Source organism: Dendropsophus ebraccatus, chromosome 9, assembly GCF_027789765.1.
Source record: "Dendropsophus ebraccatus isolate aDenEbr1 chromosome 9, aDenEbr1.pat, whole genome shotgun sequence".
Lineage (NCBI taxonomy): Eukaryota > Metazoa > Chordata > Amphibia > Anura > Hylidae > Dendropsophus > Dendropsophus ebraccatus.
Genome location: NC_091462.1, coordinates 82,161,622 through 82,180,311, shown reverse-complemented (window position 1 = coordinate 82,180,311; position 18,690 = coordinate 82,161,622). Strand labels below are relative to the sequence as shown.

The following is an 18,690-nucleotide window of genomic DNA, read 5'->3' as shown; positions in this document are numbered from 1 at the left end:
GGTGACTGATTCTGCCCACCTTGACTAATTCCGCCCACCGTGACTACTTGCCAGAAATTTACATACAGCGCGGGACTTCTTCAAAGTAAGATTACTGACTGATGGATGGGGGCACGGAGGTTACAGGGGGATGTTTAGGAAACGTGCTGGGTGATGTGCCAGCACGTTTCCTTATCTTAAGATGGATTTTCGGCGTGATTGGTTCCCTTTAAGGTAGTCAGTGACAGGACAACTTTATAATGTTATACAACTTTGTAATGTATGTTATGTTAGTGAATGGCCCCCTTCCCTGCGTTCCGCCCCACCCACGCCAGACCCGGAAGTGTAGTGCTCTATACTCTATACCTGATGCCGACCCCCGTCCGCCATCTTGCGACAATGATGTAATCTTCGGGCGGCCGGCCGAACCGCTCCGACCGTCCCTTGTGCCGGCCGCCCTCGGCTGCGTCATCAGCTGCTCAGCCGCGATTAGCTGAGCAGCTGATGACACGGCAGGGGGCGGCTGGCACGAGGGACAGTCAGAGCGGTTTGGCCGGCCGCCCGAAGATTACATTATTGTCGCAAGATGGCGGACAGAGGTCGACACGCATCAGGTGAGAATAGAGCACTACACTTCCAGGGGTGGCGTGGGTGGGGGGAAACACGGGGAGGGGGCCATTCACTAACATAACATACATTATAAAGTTGTATAACTTTGTAATGTTTGTTATTTAGTGAATAATTGTTTAGAGCCGCACTACCCCTTTAACAAAATATTCTACAGAGGTTGTGAGTCAATGTAAAATAACGCTGCATGTTCTAGAACATGTAAATCTTCTGTGATCTACACTGATTCTAATTTTATAACTACTGGGTAGTCATGAGATTTCACTTACTTTTTAAATAAGATCCAGAAGGCATGTTTGAAGAGTTTTAATATGGACTGTTCCAAGTAATAAAGCAAGTCTACACTAGCAAAAATTCCAATGTCAAGATGAAGAAGCCAAAAAATTAACTTACATATTTAGAGTGTTTTAAAAGTATATTAACCCAATGCCTTTACTTTTTTAATAACAAGGGAGAACATATATTTCCTGTCTCCATTTTATGACCATTAAACCAATTAAATGGTATATTTAGGGATGATAATACCACTGTCAAAATTCTTAGGATACATTCGCACATGGCAGCATGCCCGTAGCAAAATAGTCATGTGCACTTTACCAAAAATATTCTAAAATCTTCACAGATTTCCCCCCCCTGCAGCATAGAATTCAGTACCACACCCCATTTGCTGTAGGATTTGCTCAGTAATACAAAATCGAGAATGTTTTTTATTTATTTATTTTTTTTGTTATTTTTGTCTTTTAAAAACAGCTCCTCCATAAGAAATGAAATTATTTTGTGTGTGTTTTACACAGCTCGCCTGTTTGTAAAAATGTTTGTAAAAATGGCCAGCAAATACAATACCACTATACACATTGTGCACACTGCCAGGGCTGAAATACCGACACAAAAACAGAAAGTATGACGGCACACTGCAAATGCTTAGACATCCAGTTAATATAGATATTAAGAATTGAAAAATTGGTATAGAAAAAATAGAAAAAAATTTGATTCTTAGTAAGCCATTTGATAAACCAGTTTGTACCGTGCCACACAAGGTGACCTCAGAGAGGAATGGACCCTACACTGTGCAATGGCCTCTCTTGGGATAATATTAAGCCTATACACTGGGCATGCAGGAACCAGCTAATCTCTGTTTAAATTACACATGAGGTGCGATGAGTGGAGTGCACGGGTCAAGTGAAGGTAGCCAAACTCCCCCACATGTACCATAGAGAAACAGAAGTACAGACACATAAGTAAAAAGTATGGGGAGTGGCTGCCTCCATTTGGCTTGTGCAGTCTGCCCCTCCCACCCCACAACTATGTTTACACACTTTCTTTTTTAGGTTGTTTCACAGTCTTTTGGACAGCCATCATTTTGGTGCCAAAATGTGGCCGGTATATATGAAATACGGACATAATTTTCTCAAAACTGCCACGTCATGGTGCCAAAATGACGGTCATCCAAAAAAGGGCAGCAAAACAGCCAAAAAAAGTTGTGTGACATAGTCCATGGGTGATTTAGGCAGAGATTAGCAGAATCCTGTGTGTGGACTTAATATTAGCCCAGAATGCAGAGTAGGGTCCATCCATCCGAGGTTCACCTTAATGTGGTGGGATGGTACACACTATTTGATTAAATAATATGCTAAGAACTTAATTTCCTATTTTTTCTATAGCAGTTTTCAATTCTTAATATCTATATTAACCGCATGAGATGAGAGCATTGAGAGACAGAAGGAAAGAAGCGAGACATCAAGCAATTCTCATTGGGAAGACATTGAGTATTTTCTGAAATTCTCCTTAAAATGAGTTAGTATTCCAGTGAGACTATTCTCATTCTATAAAACAACTTCTTGCCTAAGGTTAAAAATAAAACAAAAGCATGTATTAATAAGACATGGGAGTAATGGATAGCAGGTGTAAGTATAGTAGAGTTGAAAGCAAATAATAAAAGAGAAGAAAAATGCTACCGTAAAGATAAAAAAAGAACAAAATAAAAGGGCAAATGGAAGTAAAAAAAAAAAAAAAAAAAAGAAAGATGAAAGCAGAAAGATTACCAAATAAAGCCCAAAAATGAGGGGCAGGTTACTGTAACATCATTTATCCAGGGGTGCCATGCAAGTGCTACCTATCATGGATTCTGATTTTCTCACTGTAATTTTTTACACTCATAGGTCAGTTTCGTCAGTTAATTGTTGTCCCTATTACAGAGGCCAGTTATTTGGGATAAAGCATTCCAATGTAAACCCATTCAGGAATTCAGTCCCTGAAAAGGTACTCGGGCCCTTTAAAATTTTACTTATTTTTATTACTGCATTTATAAAGAAATAATAAAGAGGCTATTCTTACCTCACCGTGCTCCCATATGATTCTCCTGGTGAATTAACCCATCTCCACTTCCAAGACTTATCTCAGCAGTGACAGCCCGCTCAGCCAATCACCTACTGAGAGGCGACAGTGCTGCGACAAGTCATTGCCTCAACAGGCTGTCACTGCCAAGAAGGCAGCAGCATTCAGCAGGGGACCCGTAAAAGCCCCAGGAGAACCTCGGGAGTCGTGGCGAGGTTAGAATAGGCTCTTACTTTTTATAGTCCAGCAATATATAGGCTTAAAGGACTACTCCGGGCAGAGATATTTTTTTGTAAAAGTGCCACGGAGGGGGAGGCTGAAAGAAATAACATGCTCTCACCTCCCTGGCTCCACCACTGATGCCGCATACCACCACTCCGGTCCCCCAGGTCCCTGGATAAGAGAGGGGACCCAGGACGTGACATGTCAGTCAAACCAGTCAGTGGCCAAAGTGGGATTCCGTTATGGCCGCTGACTGCCTGAGCAGCCCTGACACGTCAAGTCCTGGGTCCAACACTTTTACAATAAAAATCGCCCCGTCCGGAGTTGCCCTTTAATTTCATTCTACCGTTTATTCTAAATTTAGTTAGCAAAATCTAAACCAGTTCTAGTGGGCACAAAAACATTTTTGGATATAATCATATAAATTAAGTTTCTCTATACTTTAGTTAAAATTATGAAATCTAAGTGACATTTTGTGACCACATAGCTTTCCATTTTTTAGAAGCAAGCCCTTCATCATCATATACATAGGCTGGGATCTATGTACCAAATTTTTGTAACAGATTACCAATAAAAAACTATCACTTTGCAACTTTAAATAAGCATTAGTTTACGAGATGAACGAGTGAACGAGATTTACTGGTAGACGCTATTGATAAATGAGGCACAGTAAGCGCTTATTATCGGTCATAATCAATAACTTATTTGCTCTAACATTATAATTATTTCGTTTTAGTTAGGTCGTATGATCTCTTCCCGCCCTAAGCAGTGCACAGTTGTCACAAGACAGTGTTGGCTTACCAAGTGACACCTGATACACATGTGGCTCATACAGTACTTGGTGTGGGAAAAAAAGGATATAACAGCCACAAACTGCTACAATGTAGAAATCATACCGCAACACAGCGTAAAGCCTTTATAATTAAATGACATACAAATGCTATGTGGTAGACGTACACCATAGATATTGTTATTGTCAGCTGAATGCTTGTTCTACCAACAGCTATTTCTCCTGAGGAACACATCCATAGTGAATGTTCAAATGGTCCTGCGGCAAATAATGGGATTAGCTAACATGTAAAGCTACCTTAAAGCGAATGTATCACCAGGTACATTCACTTTAAGTGCTGCACATGAATAAAACAGCGCAGCATCCTTTTTTTGAACTGCGGCCCAATTCCAGTGCACAGCGATGGTTTATTACCGAGCACCGGCCCAGGCTGAAGCATTGGAGGCGGGCTGGCCCACCCCCAGTGGGAGAAAAACCCCATCCCTCTATGATGTGGCTCCATTGATTCTAATGAAGCCGCAACATAACGGGCAGGGGGTTTGTCGATTCTAATACAGCCGCGTCATATAGGGGAGGGCCGAGACACCTGCCTCCCCACGCCGGCGCCATTCTATTCATGTGCAGCATTTAAAGGGAATGTACCTGATGGTACATTTGCTTTACAACATATAAAATACGCTGACCCTATCAGTGTAAATCCATTCTGCCACTGGAAGTTTGGTTATCTATGGATACAGGCATGCTGGGTCAGTATTGTGCGGGACCCCTATACTGATCCAAATGGGCTTGTGCACAATACTGACCTGGCATAGTCAAAGCCATGGATACCCGAACAGCGACAGAACGGATTTCACAGCAATTGGGTCAGTGTACATCATGACAGGTACGCTTTAAAGCATTACTGCTCATTTGAAAAAATTTAACATGTCACAGGAATGTCAACAGATTTGGTCACTCAAGGATTTGGTGTTCAGACTCTCAATGATTGCTTGATATAGTAGGGAGAAGCACATGGCTGAGCATGTGATGCCCCAGCTCACTGTTTTATGTTGCAGCATTTGGGTTCTATAGTAAGTCTATGTAGCCTGACTCCTGCAACCAGAAGGGGACAGCAACGAGAAGAGAGATGGGGAGAGAAGCACTTTCCATGCTATATCTAGATATGAGTCTGAACTCTAAGGGGCCTATTCCGCTCGGTGAAATAGAGAAAATGCTCAGCCGATGATCATGTCATCGGCTGATTGTTTATTTAGGGCCAAACTTTAAATCATCGTTCCCCCACCGCGCATCGCTACGGTGGAATAGCGGTGCGCGGCGGGCGACCGACCGTTTGAGAAGCACCATACATTACCTGGCAGGACTTCTCCTTTGCTCCGTCTTCCTCCCCAGATCCCGCGGCATAGCAGCAGCAGCTCCGAAGCGGCCTGACTGAGCAGTCAGACCACTCAGCCAATCACAGGCCAGGACCGCTGCGATCTAGCAGATCGGCGCTCGTTTACATCGTTGACCCTAAGACCCCGACCAATCTGTGTGACATGCCTCAAGATTTTTTTAAATGATAGTAATGCTTTAAGCCTTCAGTAGATGACTAATACCAGTTAAATCTGGTTATACATGACGATATTAGTGTTGAATGCTAAACACATCACTAAAGGATGATAAAGCAATTATCAGACATGTCAAAAGTTATTGATCACAGCGGGTGTCACTGCAGAGACCCACTGTGATCCAGAGATACAGCTGGGAGAGAAAGAGGTGGTGTGCTCCACTGCCCAGTGGGGCGAAGATCAATGGCGGATTATAATGTGGGCGGTTTGGGCGGCCGCCCGGGGCCCGAGGCTCCGGGGGGCCCATGCCACGCCGCCCACATTATAATGCCGCTGCGGCCCGGCCCCCCCCCCCCTTGCCACTGCAGGCTCTTGTGACCGCAAGCATTGTTTTGCTTGCGGTCACAAGAGTCCTGCTCTTACTGTCCCCGGCTGTTGTGCAGCTGCCGGAGGTGTCCCGTCCTATTCCCCGGCAGCGCGCGCATCAGACAGCTCCCCGTGCGCCTGTGGCTGTGACTTCCGGTGCACGGGGAGCTCTGTGATGCGCGCGCTGCTGGGGGATAGGACGGGACACCTCCGGCAGCCGCACATCAGCCGGAGACAGACGGAGCCTACAGGACAGGAGAGGATCGACGGGGGAACGGGTTGTAAGGTGAGTTTTTTTTGTTTGTTTTTTTAAATCTGCCTGCACGGGGGGGGGGAGAGGGGGACCATCTATAAGAGAGGGGGGAAGAGGGGGGACCATCTACAAGAGAGGGGGGGAAGAGGGGGGACCATCTATAAGAGAGGGGGGGGAAGAGGGGGACCATCTATAAGAGGGGGGGAAGAGGGGGACCATCTACAAGAGAGGGGGGAAGAGGGGGGACCATCTATAAGAGAGGGGGGGGGGAAGAAGGGGACCATCTATAAGAGAGGGGGGGAAAGAGGGGCACCATCTATAAGAGGGGGGGAGAGGGGGAACATCTATAAGAGGGGGGGTGGAAAGAGGGGGACCATCTATAAGAGGGGGAAAAAGAGGGGGACCATCTATAAGAGAGGGAAAAAGAGGGGGACCATCTATAAGAGGGGGGAAAAGAGGGGGGCCATCTATAAGAGGGGGGAAGAGGGGGGCCATCTATAAAAGGGGGACCATCAATAAGGGTATAAGGGGGGGGAAGAGGGAGACCATCTATAAGGGGGAAGAGGGGGACCATCTATAAGAGGGGGGGGAAGAGGGGGACCATCTATAAGAGGGGGGGAAGAGGGGGACCATCTATTAGAGGGGGGGGAAGAGGGGGACCATCTATAAGAGGGGGGGAGAGGGGGACCATCTACAAGTGGGGGGGAGAGGGGGACCATCTACAAGAGAGGGGGGGAAGAGGGGGACCATCTATAAGAGAGGGGGGGAAAGAGGGGGACCATCTATAAGAGAGGGGGGGAAAGAGGGGCACCATCTATAAGAGGGGGGGAGAGGGGGAACATCTATAAGAGGGGGGGTGGAAAGAGGGGGACCATCTATAAGAGGGGGGGAAAAGAGGGGGACCATCTATAAGAGGGGGGAAAAGAGGGGGGCCATCTATAAGAGGGGGAAAAGAGGGGGACCATCTATAAGAGGGGGAAAGAGGGGGACCATCAATAAGGGTATAAGGGGGGGAAGAGGGGGGCCATCTATAAGGGGGGGAAGAGGGGTACCATCTATAAGGGGGGGAAGAGGGGTACTATCTATAAGGGGGGAAGAGGGGGACCATCTCCTATAGGATTAGCACCCTCCTCTCCTGACATCCTCTGTGCTGCTGTGACCTCCCCTATAAGATCAGTGCCCTCCTCTCCTGACATCCTCTGTGCTGCTGGGACGCTGCAACCTCCCCTATAAGATCAGCCCCCTCCTCTCTTGACATCCTCTGTGCTGCTGTGACCCTCCCCTATTAGATCAGCACCCTCCTCTCCTGACATCCTCTGTGCTGCTCGGACCTCTCCTATAGATCAGCACCCTCCTCTTCTGACATCCTCTGTGCTGTTCGGACCTCTCCTATAGATCAGCACCCTCCTCTCCTGACATCCTCTGTGCTGCTGGGACCTCTCCTATAGGATTAGCACCCTCCTCTCCTGACATCCTCTGTGCTGCTGTGACCTCCCCTATAAGATCAGCACCCTCCACTCCTGACATCCTCTGTGCTGCTGTGACCCTGCGACCTCCCCTATAAGATCAGCTCCCTCCTCTCCTGAAACCAGGTGGCAGTATGTTTATTGGGGGCAGTGGAGGTGGGGTGGACAATGCTTACTGGGACCAGCAAGGGACCAAACATTAGGTTTATTGGGGCCAGCAGGGAGGGGAGGCAGGCAGTGTTTATTGGGGACAGCGTGGGGGGGGGCAGTAGCGGAGTACAATGTGGGAGGATTGACCGGGGGGGGGGCCCAGGTTGGGTGGACAGCCCGGGCCCAGGGTACATTTAATCCGCCACTGGCGAAGATACGACTCTTTCACTTCATAAACCATAATGAAGCATAAGAGATGGATTTGAGTGACAGTCAGGGAGAGACTCGCGCTGTTGTGCACTCCCCCCGGCCATATCTCCTGATTTCCTTAGGTCTCGGCAGTGAGACCCACTGCGATCAATAACTTTTGACATGTCTGATAAATACTTTCTTCATTTAACCAAATAAAAAAAATATTTATTCTATAAATAAAAAAGTAATACAGTTAATCGCGAACCCCATGTAATTATAATAGAAGTCTCCAAGAGTATTTTTCATTACATATACTAAAACATACACACACTGGAATTTGGCTCGGTGCTTCCTAATACATGACCAGGCTGTGAGAAATGGACATTTGCCCATTGCCTTTCGCCTGGCCAGCTTTTTCAACCACATCCTTTCTCCAATGCAGTCTGATGCTGTTGGCTATGTAAACTGTTGGTTATTGCATAATCCTCTGATACAGTCTGTGATGTATGCGATCAGATCAGTAACAATAACCAATAAAAAGACAGGAAAAACATTACATCAACAAAATGTGTTTTCGTTTAACAATAAAGACAACGAAACCCGAGAGCTGATGTCATATAAGCCTAGCAAGGGTCTGAGCTAGATCATCACTGTACATGAGTAAAATATCTTACTTTTTTTGTTATATTTGGATAACTAACACCAGTCCATTATTAGCCTGTAGATTAGATTTCACTGTCTTGTGGCTTAGCAGGCTTTATTCTTATTAATGTTATTCATTTACAAGTGTAGTATACCAAAATATATTACCCCAGAGTTGCATTTTGCCAAATTATTATCTTGCAATTTCTCATGTACAGTGGGCGATAGTTTAGGGCCCAACTGACTTGTATGCATCCAGACTAAAGGAAACTTTTTTAGGAGGATAATGGAAGTAATTATGGAGAAACACAATGCTATTATGACATTCAATATCATTTCCTGTCGATTTAGATACAGAGCTCCAAATCTTTTGCTTCTCTTCTCACAGCCACATAGGAAAAACATAAAATTCTGTCAGCCTGCTGCCACCACTAGGTGGGAGTATAGCTGATTTTTTTTTTTTACTTTAAAGGGAACCAATCACCCAGAAAATCAATGTAAAGACAAGGATATGTGCTGATAGATCACCCAGCACACTTCCCAAATATGCCCCTGTAACCTCTGTGCCCCCCTCAATTAGACAGTAATCTTACTTTGTTCAGGTCACGCGCTGTATGTAAATTTTTGCTAAGTAGTCCTGGTGGGCGTATGTAGTCCTGGTGGGCGTATGTAGTCACGGTCCGGGGGCGTATCTAGTCACGGTCCGGGGGCGTATCTAGTCACGGTCTGGGGCTGTAATCACGCCCAGAGGGGCGTGATTCGGAGGCTTGCGGTCCAGTGACGTCATCCGGCGGCTTGCGTTCCGCGTCGCGGCCGCGCCGATGTGTTCGGGAACCCGCGCATGCGCAGTACGTCAGCATCGTCTCCCGCCGTACTGCGCATGCGCGGGTTCCCGAACACGTCGGCGCGGCCGCGACGCGGAACGCAAGCCGCCGGATGACGTCACTGGACCGCAAGCCTCCGAATCACGCCCCTCTGGGCGTGATTACAGCCCCAGACCGTGACTACATACGCCCCCGGACCATGACTAGATACGCCCCCGGACCGTGACTACATACGCCCACCAGGACTACATACGCCCACCAGGACTACTTAGCAAAAATTTACATACAGCGCGTGACCTGAACAAAGTAAGATTACTGTCTAATTGAGGGGGGCACAGAGGTTACAGGGGCATATTTGAGAAGTGTGCTGGGTGATCTATCAGCACATATCCTTGTCTTTACATTGATTTTCTGGGTGATTGGTTCCCTTTAATGGGGTTGTATAAATTCATCTTTAGGCCATGTTCAGACGCTGTACGACAACAGGCGTTCTGTGACACGGCCGTGTCACAGAACGGCAGCTGTCTGTAAGGTTCACTTGTTTTGAATTGAAATGGGGGAACATTCGGGTGTGCCCATGTTCCAAGTAACCATAGCAGGCAATGTAAAGTATGTCCAGAAATGCACTTTACACTGTCTGCACAGTCAATTTTGTGCAGCCGCTATTCAATGAATAGTGGCCGCACAAAATTGACATGTCAGTTTTCTGTGCGGCCGCATGGAATCCCGGCTGGAGTGTATACACTCCAGCCACGATTCCATGGGAAACAATGTGAATTCGCCTTTTCAATAAATCTGCAACAACGGCCATTATTTATTAAAAATATACAGCGTGTGAACATGGCCTTAGAATTTAGAGGGGTACTCTGAAGAAAAACTGGTGCTAGAAAGTTTTTGTAAATGTAAAAAAAAAGAAAATCAAGTTTTCCAATACTTTGCTGCGTTATGTGCTGGGGGAAGCTGTTAGTTCTTCCCAATGAGACATGGTGTTCTTTACACTTACATCTGTCCATGTCCAGGGCAGAAGTAAACCCCCAGAGAAAAATACTAAGAGAGGTGACACTGTGTCAGATTAGAACAAACTAAAAGACTTCCTCCACAGCATACAGCAGCTGATAAGTCCTGGAAGGTGTGGATTTGCAGATATGTATAACTTTCTAGCACTAGTTGGTTTGATTTTTTTTTCTCTATTAAGTTATGTAACCCTTTGATTGCAAAATGGGACTCTAGGAATTTGAACTACAAAACTATACAAAGTTTGTGCTATATAAAGTGTAAAGATCGAGGTATGAAAACGTCAATGTGAAGATAGTTAACACTGACTAGCATAGCAGTTCCTGAATAATGGTTTGTCCCAAAAAGGACAGCATCTTTTGGCTATATAACAGAACAATAAATAGACCTCCTACTGACCCAGATATTGTAGCCATCCTCTTCCTACAATGTGGACAATATAACACGACACAAAGTTTCAACAGTTTCTGAGTAAATTCCATGTGCTGTGGAACTTGACATACTTCACTGACTGAACAACACAGTTTCTTTGTCTGGAAATTTATACATAGAGGTTAGCAGAGCGGCCATGTTGTAACGTTGTAGACCATGCAGATGGACCAAGATGTAAATATTTCAACCACCTCCAGGGCAATCTTTCACCAAATGTTCATAAATGATGTATGTCTACTCTGTATGTGCTGCTATACAGCAAAGACCATCATCACAGAGCAAAAAGGAGTCAGTATATGGTTCTGCAGAAGATCGAGGCTCTTCTTCTATACTTGGATTACAAAGTATCAGGGACAACCGTAATGTCATAGAATGCCATAAACTCAATCCCCATTTCATATAGCATACGTCATTGTGCCTCACCACTGCATGATCCATTATAGAAAGGAAATCAAGCTATGGAAAGTCCCTTGAGACTATGGCATGTTACCTGATACTGGAAATTATTTTGGTTACATCATAAGCCAAACTCAAAATAAAAAAATTGGCCATTTAGTTTTTAAAAAGTGGTTATGGCCACTTTCATATCAAGTTAAAACGAATGTACCATCAGTTAATGCAATTTTTTTCCTTTACCCTGTCAGCGCTGATGTGTTGACCCTGATGGCACGGTTCCTTTTTCAAAATGCCGCCTGGTTACCGCACTCCGTGCTGTTTTCTTCTCGTGTACGCTCTATGGATGGCAACACTGGGATCAATGCGCCAGCACCAACAGGGTCATGAGGAAAAAATTGCATTACAAGATGGTACATTGGCTTCAAGGCTATGTTTACAAGATGTCTCTTTTAGGCGAAAATGACGGCCAATAGTAACGATCATAGGGCCCCATAGAGCAAATGAAGTGCTTGTCACTATGTTTGGTCTGTTTTACCTGTGACTATGTTGGGTCTGTTTAAGACCGCTACTGTATATGTGTCATTTTGAGGATAGAAAAGCGTAGTAGTCGTCATATACCAGCATAAAGATGGTAAAACATAGTCACAAATGGACATCGTTTGGCCTGTTGAAGCCTCTGTCAAATTTCTGCATTTCTTTATTCCCCATGTATTCGTCTTGCAAGCAGTAGATTGTTGGTGCACATGTAATGGCAGACCACAACAAGCCCCATAATGCATTGTGTGCCCCTCTCCTTCATTGCCGCCCTTAGTTGCTTTCCACACTGCATGTACTGCATCCCAAGTGGCAGAAAAAAGAACACATTTATGCACTGGTGCTAGCTAGGAAGACCTGGCAAATCAGTGTAGCTGGACATGTGTGACCTGAACGTTTGTTGGATGGACGTACAAAAATTCAGACAACGGAAACAGCGGAGGTTGCCAGTCTATGGTACATAATAGCCATATTTATAAAGCTATAATACTTTTTTTATATAACTCTGGAAGTTCTGGAAGTTCTTTTTCTATGAGAATATTTGCTTTGTGAAACCACCCCTTTAAACAAAGTAGCACAGTATGATAACACATCAGTTTTGAAAGCTTACATTAGGCCCGCACCAGACGTTTACAGGCTTTCTGCCACTCCTAGCATATATATTCAACTGTCTCCATTACAACATGTGCTCAGACTGAAAAAAAAAAATCTCCACTAAAGTTTAGCACACAAATAAAAATTATTGACACCCAATATTATACCTCATTCTAGTTCACTGACAAACAGGGGGGGGGAAGGTTAATTTATAGTGACTTTACTTCCCTCCCAGATATTATTATATTATGTTACTTCACTGATGGTTATCCACGTTTCCAGGGGAAATATTACACTGGTGTCTACGAAGGAGAGTATTTGCAACAAAGGTGTTAAAAGTAGAGCAGAGAAAGCTGAGCTGGGTTTATGGACACTAAACCACCAAGTGAGGTTTTCCACATGGCAGTGAAATATTCAGAACTACAATTTTTATTTCTGCAGTATAAAAAAAAAAAAGTGGGAAAAAAAATTCAGGTGAAAATGTAGATCTTCAGTTACTGGTAAGAAGTGTTTTAAGGCCTTAGCTCTCAATCTTGTAATCATGCAAAGATGCAATATTAATTAGAGCTCTCACTTACATCCACAAGTGTGAAAACCCCACAAGCTGCTCTGTTACACTAAATAACAACTCAACGAAATCGGATCCTTTACTTCTTTCTTGTCTCTAAGACCTTCTTTGAGATTCTTTTTTTTTTTTTAACCAACCTGAAGCTACAATTTTAGACACATCCTATAGCGAAGGGATATAGTATTATAAAATGTCATTTTTAAGGGACTTTAAGGAAATTCAGGAGAGTGCCCTCATTGTTTCATCTGCATAATCTTTGCAGGGATGGTGCACCGTAAACAGACTCTCAGAGACAAGAGGATGAATCTAAATTAGTGCTGGAGCTGTCACGCTACCAGACCAGTATAATTACCACGTACCATCCATACCAGTACTTAATAGTTAATTATACTAAGTGTGAACAAAGTCCAATTAGCTGAACAATGGAATGACAAAACAATTCCCAATTTTTAACTGTATTTAATGTTTTCTTTTTCTATAAATATTTATATATTTTTTTAATTAGTTTTTCCCCTCCTCCCCCTTAATTAGTTTTTTTCTTATCTACAGCAACCTGCCTATGTACAAGCATAGAAGTTAGAGTAAACCAGTATGTATCACAAATAACTATGCATGTTCTCTTATATATAATATGCTTTATGTTATAATTGCCTGGACACACATCGCTGTAAAATTTCATTGTAAATAAAAAATTAAAAAAAAAAAACAACTTAAAAGTATTGCATTAAAACTGCAGGTCATGCTTTCCTTATATATTATGAATGATAAAATGCACAGAGATGTACAGAGCATGAATAAAATGGAGGCGCCTGTAATATTATGTAACAATGTTATCCTGACCTTTTTTTTTTTTTTTTTTTTTTTAGCAAATTACAAACATGTGACATTCACGTCTCCATTAGCTACAAGGTTCAGCGTGCAAATAACACTGGTGCTCCTTTAACCATAGTGAAAGCTTTGATTTCTTTCTGGAGATAGAAGTGGCCCCCAGAAGCGGGACTTTGCGGGCCAGTTGGATAAAACATTAGCTCATCTCGCCCCCAAAATCCCGACTCTGAAGCCACACTGATGAGAGGGTTATAGTCCATAATCCATCCCTTCTACAGGAAAGTAATGGAAGCGCACGCAGAACTTTCTATAAGATTTTGTTACATGGACATTGCTCCTAAATATTCTAAAAACTCTTCACATCCTGTACAATACAACTCCGTAGAATGTCTTTTATACTCCATAGCATTCCTCCATAGCATCCACACATGTATATCGGAACATTTATATATCACAATATTCCAAAATGCTAAATTAACCCTTTAATGTCAGAACACAGTTCAAAAGTTCCCTTTGGTCACTTACCACGGGCTACCGATTAAAATGCCCGTTAAGAGACACTGCAGGGTTAACTGGAGAACATGAGCCATAAGATTCAAGTCCTTTCCAAATGTAGCTGTCAACCCTTATTTTGTTAGCTTTGGCTTGGCTCATGGATTGCAGGCGCCTCGGCCAGAACCCAAAAAAGTAACAACTGGTAGAATAATTGGATGATATGAAATGTATAGCAAATTGTGTCCTTTTTTTTTTAACAAGTCCGTCCCATGATAACCACCATAAAAGTTAAAGGTTTATAACATATCGGCAATTTAGGGAGAGACTGCGAAGGGTTATTTGAACACGATAACTTTATAAGGGATTTTGAGAGGATCGGTTACAACCAGAAAAGTGAATTCAGGGACCTTTTAATGACCTACTGTACGAGACGTGATGGCAAGAATTCTACATCTACGCGGTACATGCGTCATTCGCCTCTTTATGTGCTATCATGTGCACGAACCATAGGCGAACAATTTTTAACAATATATACATAATGGGCCAAGAACTTTTAGCTATTAACTATTTTTTTTTCCAATGTTGATAGAGTCACAAGCTGATCATTATACGCCGAACTAAATCATTTTATTGTTTAAAAGTTTAAGAAATACATACAAGTGACAGTAACAACTTTTTAAAAGTAATCTATATAGGCTCAGGTAGGACTACAGTCTAAAAGGCCTCTGTCCCTGGTAATCAAAAGGTGTGAATTACTCTAATACACATATATATATATATATATATATATATATATATATATATATATATATGCACCAGGCCATTACATGATCAAAAGTTATGAATATGACAGTTAACACAGGCTAGGACTGGGCCTTTACCCTCTAAGTGTTCATACTTGTGGCACTACCAATCTTAAGGGTATAAGACATTAAGCAAATTCCTCTCAGCTGTCAGGAAAGGCGGTGACATTATTCTCACTTTAATTTTTTTCTTTCCGCCCACTAACTTTAAATCCTATCCCTATATGATAAAATTATAAGAGTATTATACAGCTCTATCTGCAACTGACATTTTAAAGCAGAAAAACGCAAAAAGAAAAAAGAAAAAAAAACGCCTAGCCCTTTACCACGGCACAGGACAGCATTCTGACTTAGTGGGTGTGTTCGCACTAAATCTGCACGCCATGCTTCTTTAGTAAAAATGGTTACAGGGTTATGTTTTTACAGCGTACTCCTAAAAAAATCTAACCCTTTCATTGCTAATAAAGTAGCTGACATATGCAGTAAAAAAAAAAAAAAAGTTAACTATTTAGCTTGACAGGCAGCTTCCAAACAGTTATGCATTTATGCAACTTTTTTTTTCACAAACTAAACCAAGCAGAAAACAGTAAAGGTATATAAACAATAATCTATAGGGTTACAGTATTACTGAGAGCAGGTTCTATAAGAGATGCAGGCGCACACATCAGCTGAGATCTGTTGCTTTAGCAGGCAGCCCTGTAATCTAAAAGACTGCAGCTGAATGTCAGACACCGTCTATGGCAAGGTCCCCAGAGAATACAGGTACTTAGTCCATTGTCTTCATGCAATCTACAGCAGCACTGCATAATAAAGTCCTATGTGCACACTATGCTCCAACATACAAGGTCATACTGTAAAGTAATGATCTATAGCAATAAACGAGCCCCTATACACAGACACACACATCCACCACCACACCTGCATATCCAGAGCATGCAATGTACCATGTGTATGTGCCATGCACTAGCTGCTGCCTCTCCTGCCCATGCTGATTGCAGGCTGCTGCAGTCTGGATTATTTATAGAAATCAGGACAAAAGGAGGGTAACTTACAGGCTGTGCAGCTAGCAGGGAGAGCCCAGGCTGCAGATCTCCCTCCTGCTTGTCATTCCCTGAGCTGGGGAAGCTTGATCCTCAGCCCTGCTCCTTCCCTTAGCGAATCCTGACTCATTATAGAAAGATCACATTGCCAGGCTTCTGTAACATTTCTTCATCATCATCATCATCATCATCATCATGGTCACGCCACAAGAGGCCAGATCAGGGGTAAAAAAAAATCCACTGGTGGCTGCAGGGGCGATCCAAAAGTGACTGTAAAAAAATCACATGTATCTAGTGAAATATGTGATCTCCACAAGTGCCATTGCTTTATACAACAGATCAGGTTGTGGATCCATCAAAGGGGCTACAGAGTTTGCTGCAGAGAAGAAGAAAAAAAAAAGATCCTGAAAGTGGTTCTGAATATGGAGCTGTGCTGAAGTCCAGATCCTCTGAAAATTATTTTCCTAGAAACTACCTCCAAATATAGTAACAGGGAAGGGGCATTCCTAGAAATTCTGGAGACGTCAGAGAGTTAAGTAGCTTCTGTGTGCTGAGTGTCCTGCAGGGGGCGCTGCTGCGCTGGATTCTGGGGAAATAGCAGCACTCAGCACAGTCAGAGCTGCATGCCTTTTGGATCAGATAATGCTTCAGCAAAAGAGGGAGAACTATTGAAACCTGCAGCCTGCAGATTAGATCCGGGAGAGTCATGTGAAAAGCTAGGAGCTTGCACAGTTTCCTATGTAGCTTTAGGACTTACAGTCACACATACACAAAATATATAGGATTTCACATAAAAAAATAAATAAATAAAAATCCAAATGCATAATGTGGCTGGTGTGTGAATGTGTCCTGTTACTGCGAATGAAAAGACGTAAATGATGAATGTATAGACGCTGGAAAAATTGAGGCTTGCAGCGTGTGCTATGGTTAGAAGGAAATGTATGCGTTTGCTCCGGCACCTATTGATATTGCTTCTTTGTCATTGCAGAGGGGTGTGGCAGGATAGTATGTATCATGCAGGGCTATGCATAGAGGACAGCGGGCCCACTCATAAATCTTTATATAAACCCCTACCCTTTACTTATTGTGGTACTGGGGGTTCCAGAGCCTGTCGCTACCCCTTCCCCTCCCTTGTTTGCAGAGTTGTATAAAAGCTTGTCCTATATATGTATCTAAATGCTTTACAAAGCAGAATGTCCCTCTTTCTGGCACTAAATACTTGGGGAAAATGGCCTACCAGCCTTCGCACCCCCCCCCCCCTATTTTTTCTAAAGTTTCACCACCTGGGCTGAAGCTTGCTATCTGCACAGGCTCAGCCACCCCGCTTTCTACATGGGCCTCAAATGATAAACTATACCCATGTATTTTTTGCTGAACGCGCACAACCTTTACATCAGCAGTCACACACAAGAGATAGTTTGCATGTCTCTCACATGGTATCATACAGGATTTAGAAGTGGGCCTATCGTCTTTCTGTTTTATTGTGCTGTTTTGCACTTTTTTATTTTAAAGTGTTAAGAATACCAAGGGGTTATAGAGTATGATTTTTAGATGAAGAAGACGTGCTGTGTGACACCCATCTCCCTGACATATACAGTAGCTTCAAAAACAAGATTGGACTACAATGTACGCTCCTTTAATCTGGTATCCAGTATGAAGGTCAGGTACTCTGGCACAATACAATTTGGATATTTGTAAGATTAGAGTTAGAAGAGATTGATTTATAAGATTCCACCCATAGATGCCAGGTTAAAGGAATTGACTATATATTCTATATATTCTGCTAGGGAGGTCATTGGAGAAGAATACAGCCAAGCCAATAGCTGAGCCTGCACGGTGTTAGTGTACTCACAATGGTATCAGTTATTGTATATGTGTTAAATATTGGTGTAAAGAGTTTTAAATGAATATATATATATATATATATATATATATATATATATATATATATTGCTACTTAAAGATGTTTCTCATTTTAGGCATTTACAGTGTATGTTTAGGATAGGAATGCTAACTATTAGACACCTATTTGGCCCTGGGAAGGAGGCGAGTGACACCATTGATACTGTGGGATTCCCACTGTTTAAAGCTCCCCACTAGGACTCTTAGGCCTTATTGACACGTTCCGTAATTTTAGGGCCCATTGATTTGTATTCGGCTATTCACACTATCTGTAGTTTTATGGATTCACAATCCATTCCGCAAAAAATAGGACATGTGTTAGTGCAGATCATAATTATGGAACAATTAGCCAACGGAGGTCTGTAGGATCTGCATTTTTTGCTGACGTTACGGATGTTTAATCTGTAATGTCCACACAAAAAAATATGGCTCACATTAATTTAACTATCACCTTCCAACTTTTTGCAGATCTGCAAAAAATATGGATTGCGTATGTACTACAGACTAATTTTTTGTGGATTATGGACATGATATAAGGTCCTAAAAAAATACTAATGGTGTGAATGAGGCCTAACTTTAGATGAGTTGTAAATGTGCCTGTCAACTGCATAATAGGGTAGTATTGTGGTGAAGAAAGGCTGCCTAGCTGTGAAGATGTCAGAGATGACCAGTATGGTGAAGAAAAAAGCCAC

The 18,690-nt window shown here is 43.0% G+C and overlaps 1 long non-coding RNA gene across 2 annotated transcripts in view; it reads right to left on the bottom strand.

Moving 5' to 3' along the window:
* The window catches only part of LOC138802222 (uncharacterized), an 81,007-nt gene extending 64,724 nt beyond the window's left edge, over window positions 1-16,283 (bottom strand). For both annotated transcript variants that reach the window (XR_011364699.1, XR_011364700.1), the window contains exon 1: window positions 16,109-16,283. This is a non-coding gene — a long non-coding RNA (uncharacterized lncRNA). The remainder of the gene's footprint in view (window positions 1-16,108) is intronic.
* Between the last annotated feature and the right edge of the window lie 2,407 nt (window positions 16,284-18,690).